Here is a 9770-nt window from a genome sequence, read left to right on the forward strand (position 1 = left end):
AGAAGTTATATACTTAACTGAACAGGTGCCCCCCTCATGCCTACCATTCTATCATCCCTGGATACAACAAATTCTCCTCTTCTGGTGGTCTTCTTGTCGCGCAGGCGCAGTAGCGCTTGTCGGCTCTCCGAAATGTGAATCTGGTTCTTTGCGCATGCGCAGTTCACTTGGAAGTGCGCGCTGAAGCCAATCCTGACAGCAGCATCCACCGGCCGACTGTCCTCAGCTGAAGGGTAAGTGGGTGGTGTCACTATTATTACTGGGGGCAGTGTCGGGGGCAGATGATGTCACTATTACTAGTGAGGCAGTGTTGGGGGGCGGATGGTGTCACTATTACAACTGGGGGCAGTGTTGGGGTCGGATGGTGTCACTATTACAACTGGGGGCAGTGTCGGGGGTTAGGTGGTGTCACTATTACTACTGGGGGTAGTGTTGGGGGGCGGATGGTGTCACTATTACTAGAGGGGGCAGTGTCGGGGGGCAGATGATGTCACGATTACTAGTGGAGGCAGTGTCGGGGGGCGGATGGTGTCACTATTTCTATTGGGTTTTTGGGTGTGGTTTTATGTTCAGTTCAGATGCGGTGGCTGGTGCGTTTTTGGGTGCAGTTCAGATGTGGTTGAAAAAGTGGTACTAAAGTTGTGCCACGTTTTTGGCAGCGCTGTTAACGCTGCCTATTCATAGCAATGTTGGCCATTCAGTTCAATGGAGGTGGGCAGGGCATGGGTGGGAGGTAGGCGGGGCCAAAATTACCCCCTGTTATTCCACAGAATTAATGACTTCCACAATTTAACTCCTCACTGCTATTATTTTGGAAATGCTCATTACTCAGAATGAGCAGCACACAAGTCCTAATTGTTGGCTCTGTTTTTTCCATTACTCTACTACACTTACAAGTAAATTACCTGCTATGTAGAAATATCACTTCTACCAAAAACAGTGATCTATCAGGTTATTGATTATGGACTGCTATCCTGTACACGGTCACATACAAGATCCTCGCAATTATGATGAGCGCAGTGATACATTTCTTATTCTCACGCCACCAAGCAGATGTTCAAAGACCTTCACAGACAGAGAAATTTGCATGTCAATCCTAATACCAGTTCTGCATGAGAACTGAAATTACTTGACTTTGATAATGCTTGAGCAGCAAATATTCTTAGCTCTAAACCAGTCATTTAAATATCAATTATTTATTAAAATTAAGTCAGACAGTAAGCCAAAGGCGACAGAAAAAAAAAATTGCGCCGTTACTATCAGCGTATTCTAGATTTTATTAAGGTGACATTTATACCATGGAGGCGAACAAAAAAATCTACTGTTACTTTCAAATGCAAATGAACATTATGCCATAGTTAGTATTCATCAGCAGGCAAGGCTTAATTGTTAATGCATCATGAAAAGATACTAAAACCGACTGTACAATAACATTTATTGTAATGCTGCCAGCAGAGTTGATGAACACGTCGCCCTGTGGGGACTAGTGACTTTTTAAATACATTGCATTACTGATTTTACTTATCCTTAGTCGCATTACTGTATTATACTGCAGAACTGGCCTCATCATTCTGTTGGTATAGTCACTGTGTACATACATTACTTATCCTGTACTGCTCCTGGGTTACAACCTGTATTATACTGCAGAGCTGCACTCACTATTCTGCTGGTGGAGTCACTGTGTACATACATTACCTATCCTATGCTGATCCTGAGTTATATCCTGTATTATACTCCAGAGCTGTGCTCACTATTCTGCTGGTGGAGTCACTGTGTACATACATTACTTATCCTGTACTGATCCTGAGTTACATCCTGTATTATACTCCAGAGCTGCACTCACTATTCTGCTGGTGGAGTCACTGTGTACATACATTACTTATCCTGTACTGATCCTGAGTTACATCCTGTATTATACTCCAGAGCTGCACTCACTATTCTGCTGGTGGAGTCACTGTGTACATACGTTACTTATCCTGTACTGATCCTGAGTTACATCCTGTATTATACTCCAGAGCTGCACTCACTATTCTGCTGGTGTAGTCACTGTGTACATACATTACTTATCCTGTACTGATCCTGAGTTACATGCTGTGTTATACTCCAGAGCTGCACTCACTATTCTGCTGGTGGAGTCACTGTGTACATACGTTACTTATCCTATACTGATCCTGAGTTACATGCTGTGTTATACTCCAGAGCTGCACTCACTATTCTGCTGGTGGAGTCACTGTGTACATACATTACTTATCCTGTACTGATCCTGAGTTACATTCTGTATTAATGTATTACTGTAGAAATGTGGAATGTGGTGCAATCTTTCTTGGCTGGAATACCGGCTCAGGGCTCGGTCAGACGAGCGAATATCCGCAAGTTTTTCAGTGCAGAAAAAAATGCACTGCATGCAGAAAAAAATCCGCATGACCCCTTCCATTGCCAGCCATATGTTCTTTCTATTGTAGGTGCGGATCATATACCGCGCTCGCAGTGCGTTTTTCTTTTCCGCACAGAAAAAACGCCTGGATATCTGCTTGTCTGACCGAGCCCTCAGAGGTGCCAGAAATTGATAGACACCATCTGAGAAACAGATGTCCAGCAGTTTTAGAAACAATGGTTATGCCACTAAATATTAGTTCAGTAATTCAAAATAAAGTTAAATCTTAAACTTTTTTCTCAGTTTATACATTACATTTTTGAGTTTTTATAGAAAAATGCTGAATGACAGTTGAGTGCTGCCTGTGATTGGTCACAACGCTCAGCCAAACACATGCAGTGGTCAGCCATTCATTGGGGGAATGAAGGAATTCCCTGCCATAGCTGTCCCAGCTGCATCAGGGGAGCGCAATGTACTCCCTATGTTTTCAATGGGGCTGGCGCTGATGCCGCTAACCACATTGAAAACAATGGGCGATAGAGCTGATTTTTCTTAGCGTTGTAAGGGTTGAGTAAAGGCATCGCAAACGAGAAAGAAACCATTGAAAATGATTGGTTTCATTATCATGCATTGTCGAGAGAAAGAGAGAGAACACACGAACCAAGAAAAAAAAAAAAAAGCTCGGCTCCCGGTGTCCCACATACAAAACTGCTTGAGTCACCCATTGTAGTCAATGGGGTTCGTTACTCGAGTAGAGCTCTCGAATTTTCCGGAAAGCTCGACTCGAATAACGCGGACCCGAGCATTTGGGTGCTCGCTCATCTCTAATTGTCACTCACTCTCGCATTGCAAGAAAGACTATCGCCAGTGTGAAGCCGACCTTAATAAAATCACAACTGTTTTATTTAATCATCGACATAGATGTATGAGGGCTGGTTTTTTTTTGCAGGAGAAGTTGTATTTTTTCAATGGTACTATATAATATAATGAAAAACTTATAATAAATTCTAAGTGGTCGCCCCTCAGCTGTCTTTTTTCCAGGGTAGATAATCCCAATTTTGTTAGCCTCTCTGGGTATTCTAGTCCTCTCATTCCGTTGCCCTTCTTTGAACCCCCTCCAGCACTGCAACATCTTTCCTGAGCACCGGTGACCAGAACTGTTCGCAGTATTCCTCCATGTGGGGCCTGACCAGTGTCTTATATAGTGGAAGAATAATGTTTTCGGCCCTCGTCCTCTATGCCTCTTTTAATGCCCCCCCCCCCAGACTTTATTTGCTTTTGCAGCAGCTGACTGGCATTGATTGCTCCAGTTAAGTCTACAGTCCACTAGTATGCCCAGGTCTTTCTCCATGTCACTTTTTCCTAGCAGTACCTCATTTAGTGTATATTGGCGACATCCGTTTCTCCTGCCCATCTGCATAACCTTACATTTATCAACATTGAACTTCATTTGCAATTTCTCTACCCCAGCCCCCAGCCTTTCTAGGTCTTTTTGTAGTTGTACATTGTCCTCGGTGGTATTAATTACCTTGTATAATTTTGTATCATCTGCAATTATTGATATTTTACCGTGCAGTCCCTCTCTCTCTCTCTGGTCATCGATAAAGATATTGAACAAAATGGGCCTTAATACTGAACCCTGTGGCACCCCACTAGCAATGGTGGCCCAGAGTACAAACCATTTATTACCACCCTCTGCTTTCTATCTCCAAGCCAGTTCTTTACCTAGCTACACACATTTTTGCCAGACCAAACTGCCTAATTTTATATATCAGCCTATTATGCAGCACGGTGTCAAATGCTTTAGAAAAATCCATATATACGAGATGAATAGACTCTCCCTGACCTAGCCTAGAACTTACTTCATTGTAGAAGCTGATCAAATTGGCCTGACATGATCAACTCTTCATGAACCCACGCTGATGAGGAGTTATACCGTTCTTTTCCTTGAAGTAATCTAGGATGGCATCTCTCAGAAACCCCTCGAATATTTTTCCAATATTGATGTGAGACTTACCGGCCAGTAGTTAGCTGGCTCTCTTTTGGCCCCCTTTTTGTATATTGGAACCCCATTGGCAATGCGCCAATCTAATGATACAACCCCTCAATAGTGTTCATAAATACAAAAAATAGCGGTCTAGCTATCACGTCACTTAGTTCCCTTAGAACCCTTGGGTGTATTCCATCTGGGCCCGGCGATTTATCGCTTTAATCCTCTTTAATCGACACTGCACTTCCTCCTGTGTTAGGCATGGAATATTTAGCGGGGGGTTCATTTTAATCCCATGCATCTCTGGTGACATTTCTTTTTCGTTCGTGAAAACATTTGAAAAGAAACTATTTAATAGATTTGCCTTCCTACCTCCGCCCGTTCAAAACCGCTCAATGTATTACTTTGATAGATCAGACTTTTATGGATGCAGCAATGCCAAATATGTTTTTTGTTTTATTATTTAGATTCTTTTATTATAAATATGGCAAAATAGTTTTTTTTAATTTTTTTAAATAATTAATAAGACTTTTTAAAACTATTTTATAGTGTTTTTAAGTTCCCACAGGGCAGGAGAACTTGCGATGCTTTGATTGCTCCTGCAGTATGATGCAATGCCATGTCTTTCAGAAGGCTCACGACCTCTTAGAATTGGTGATGGCATTTAAAGGGTTAACGGCTCCGATCAGCGGTGCGGCTTATCGGGGCTGATATGGGTGGGTGCTGGCTGTAAGAAACAGTTGTCATCCATATTGTATAAAGCAGGATTGACCCACGATCCCCCTCCATACATACCCAACCTGCAGGATGTAACTGTATGTTCTGTAGTGTTAAAGGGGTTGTCCCGCGCCGAAACGTTTTTTTTTTTTTTTTTAACCCCCCCCCCCGTTCGGCGCGAGACAGCCCCGATGCAGGGGTTAAAAAAACAAACCGGAGAGTGCTTACCTGAATCCCGGCGGTCCGGCGTCTTCATACTCACCTGCTGAAGATGGCCACCGGGATCCTCTCTCTCTGTGGACCGCAGGGCTTCTGTGCGGTCCATTGCCGATTCCAGCCTCCTGATTGGCTGGAATCGGCACGTGACGGGGCGGAGCTACACGGAGTCGGCATTCTGCACGAGCGGCCCCATTGAAGACAGCAGAAGACCCGGACTGCGCAAGCGCGGCTAATTTGGCAATTAGAGGCCGAAAATTAGTCGGCACCATGGAGACGAGGACGCCAGCAACGGAGCAGGTAAGTATAAAACTTTTGATAACTTCTGTATGGCTCATAATTAATGCACAATGTACATTACAAAGTGCATTAATATGGCCATACAGAAGTGTACAGACCCACTTTGTTTCGCGGGACAACCCCTTTAAGGGATTAAAGCAGCAGCATAGTGTCCGGTATGAGCCAAGGTCTCTTTTATTAACCTCTGGGACAGAGATAGCTAAATTTCTTCTTGGAACATGAAAGAAATAAACACAAACACCTCATTTCTAAACAGAGGAGGAGCAGAACTTTACAGATAAGTCCTATCTAAATCAAACATAAGTGAGCGTTTGTGCTGTACTCTGAGTGTACTGTCTTCCAAAGTGTACTGAGTCTTACGTGTATGACTTGGGATCAGTGACTTTAGATTCAGGGACTTGGAAGAGTAATTTATTTAATTTCTGCTAATTTATTTGGAATTTTTGCATATATTTTTTCTAATATATCTTTATGATCCTACGTAGGTGCTAGGAGAGGTAGAACAAAATAAAAGGTTTGGTGCGGGAAGAGATCCTGGGAGGCTAGTACAGAACTGGTACACCCCAACAAGTTTGTAAAGTTGGCAGATGAGGGGAATGCCATTACAGGGTTAGCACTGCTGCAACACGACATGGATTCTGACCATCATGGGGATGTCTGCTCCAGTAAGAAGGGGAATAGGAGTGGAGGGCAGGCTAGACAGGTCCTGATAGTGGGAGACTTAATTATTAGGACAGACCAGGTAATCTACCACAAAGATCGGGATTGTTGAATGGTGTGTTGTTTTTCTGCCGATCGAGTCTGACTCACATCGCAAACTGGGTTGACTGATTACTAGGAAAGGCTGGTGAGGATCCAGCAGTCATAGTACACATTGGCATCAGTGACAAAGTTAGAGGTAAGTGGAAAGTCCTTCAAAATGATTTCAAGGAACTAAAATGTAAGCTTAGGGCAGGAACCTCCAAAGTAGTATTTTGTGAAATACTACCTGTATCACGTGTACACCAGAAAGGCAGCAGGAAATTAGGGAAATAAACAAATGACTCCAGATTTGGTGTAGGAAGAAGGGGTTTGGGTTCCTGGAGAACTGCATTGGTCACATCTGATTAGGATGTACTAACACCAGTCCCCCAAACAGTTCCTGGGCTAAGTTTATACAGTAGAGAAAAAAAAAACACCGCAGGTAACATATGGAATAACAAATGTAGAAGGAAACTTTCTCTATATGACTCAGAATAAGAGACTGTAAGCCTTTAGCAAATGTCTCCCGCCCGCTTCAGATCCTTCCTTCGCTGCCGCGTCATCTTCTCTGCGTCGCGGCCGGATCTTCTTTCTTCGGCCCGGCGGATGCGCAGGATGACGTCGGTGACGTGCCCCGCGCATGCGCCGGCCCGAAGCAAAATGATCCGGCCGCGACTGAGAGAAGATGGCGCCGCGGCGAAGAGAAGAACCGGAGCGGGTGAGTAAAATCTGATTTTTGTCTCCCGCGGATCCGGACGGCTTCCATAGGCTTCAATAGAAGCCTGCGGGAGCCGTCCCCGCGGGAGACCCGCATGAAAATGGAGCATGGTTCAGATTTTTTCATGCTCCATTTTTTTTAAAATCACTTTTATTGACCATCCGCGGGTATTTATCTACCCGCGGGTGGTCAATGCATCCTATGGGGTGCGGATCCGCGTGCAGGAGAAGAGTTAAAATCCGCTGCGGATTTTAATTCTTCTTTTGCCCGTGGACATGAGGCCTAAATGGGAAACCAATCAGCACAACTGATATGGAGAAGAGCTTTGGTATTTTAGTTAACTGTAAGCTTAACTGGAGCAACCAGTGTCAGGCAGCTGCTGCCAAAGCAAATAGGATCATGGGGTACATCAAATGAGGTCTAGGGGCGCATAGCAAGAACATTGTGTTTCTGCTTTGCAAGTCACTGGTCAGACCACACATGGAATATTGTGTACAGTTTGGGGCATGGATACTCAAGAAGGATATATTAAAGCTTGAGCAGGTACAAACGTGGGCAACTAAAGTAATACATTGATTGGGTGGACTACAATACCCACAGAGGTCATCAAAATTAGGGTTATTTACTTTAGATAAAAGAGGTTTGAGTGGCTACCCAAAAGTTATGTTCAAGGGGACTATACAAGCATCTGTCCCATCATCTATTCATACCCATGACTGTGACTATAACATGGGGGTCCCCTCTACGGCTAGAGGAAAGAAGGTTTCTACATGACATAGAAGGGTTTTTTTTTACTGTGAGAGCAGTGAGACTATGGAACTCTCTGCTTGATGGCATGGTGATGGTGAACTCGATAAAAGAGGTTTAGAAAGGCCTGGACACCTTACTTGAATGATAAAATATTACATGTTATAGTCACTGACTATTTCAGAAGGATCGGTGATCCAGGGATTATTCTGATTGCCAGATTGAGGTCATAAACGGATTTTTTTCCCTATAAATTAGGAAAATTGGCTTTTACCTCAATGGGTTTTTTTTTGCCTTCCTCACAATCAACATTGGTGGGTAATAGGCTGAATTGGATGGGCATGTTTCTTTTTTCTGGCTAAAAACAGGAAAAAGTTTAGAACCGTGTTAGCCAGTAGAGCAAAGTGTGATTGTTCTTAGTGAGAGAGACCAAGTAATCTTGTAGATATGATACCTTTTAATGGCTAACAAAAATACATGAGAGCTTCCGAACCTCTCGGGGTTCTTCCTTATGCCTAAGAAAGAACTCTAAGTAGGTTTGAAAGGCTCTGATAGGCTAAGCCAGCGTCGCTCATAATCCAATCACAGCACTCGCTTGTTGAAGACAGGGTATTCAAAGCCCCGTTACCAGAAAGAGAATGCCGTCAGGACATGGCAGCCTACCTCAGCGCCGGAGGCCAGTACAAGGTACTGGGACACCGTCGACTAGGTAAGCATAAAACACCCCCGAAAATAAGACACTGTGCCTCTTTTGGGGCAAAAATTAATATGACAGTCTCTTATTTTGGGGGAAACATGGTATATATAAAATATTAAAAATTCACTCACCTTTATCATAAAGCATAAAAAAATCAATAAACGTAGTATCCACTTAATCCAATGGTAGGAGCAGCATCCGAGGTGTAATAAAGCAGTCCATATAATCAAGATAACTTCAATATCAAATGGAAATTTTCTTTATTCCATGATCCAGACAGCGACGTTTTGACCCACCCTCTGGGTCTTTCTCAAGCTGGTTTGACATACACCATCCTTGCTCATGTTTAAATAAAAAATGTTTCTTATTATATTGAAAGTTTGCATTATAAACATAGTATCCTCATAATTGTACTGCCCCATAGAATAAAGTTAACGCGTCTTTTTTTTCCACAACATGAATGCCGTGAAAGCAAAAAAAGGGCGTAACTGCATTTTATTTCCATTTCATCCCACTTAAAATGTGTTGAGTTTTTAATTAGTATTAAAAAATACAACTTATTTCAGGTAAAACAAGCCCTTGTACAGCTGTAGCAACAGAAAAATAAAAAAGTTATGGCTCTTGAAATAGGAGGATTGGAAAAAAACGAAAATCCGAAAAATAGCTGGTAGTTAAAGGGTTAATGCTACCACTTAATATGCAGAGATTATCAGCACTTTCCAACAGCTGATGGCTCTGCCTGCACTGCCTGTGACATTTCTATGCTACCCTCCAGATAAATCGTCTGCCCTGGTCCAGTCATCTCAATGTTCTTCAGAAATTGGAATCTGTGTTTTTTTTTTCCTGTCTGCGATACACGAGCCGCTCTATTCATGAAAACGCTCCAAAGCATAAAAAGAAAATGATTGCACTGACTTGTCTTTGTTCTGTAACGTATAATCTATGCAAATGAAATTATATCTAAAGTCTTCAAATTCGAGGTAAGGGAAGCTCAGGATTTTCCCTTTGCTGTGAAAGTTTTAACATGAAGAATGTACTGAACATGGATTTCGGTGGTTTTTCTTTTACCAGATGCATGATGCGGCTTCTTTATCCAAAGTTCGGCATGGCAGATCTTCAGAGTACACATATGATAAGGGTGAGGGAAAGCAGCAGAAAACAGACCTATTACTGTTGGGGCCTGGGAGTAGTTTAAGCAAAGGGAAGCAGACCAACGAACACAAAATTGGGGTCCGAAGTAACCTGCTAAACTGTTAGGCAGAGAGATGTG

This window comes from Eleutherodactylus coqui, chromosome 2, assembly GCF_035609145.1.
Source record: "Eleutherodactylus coqui strain aEleCoq1 chromosome 2, aEleCoq1.hap1, whole genome shotgun sequence".
NCBI lineage: Eukaryota > Metazoa > Chordata > Amphibia > Anura > Eleutherodactylidae > Eleutherodactylus > Eleutherodactylus coqui.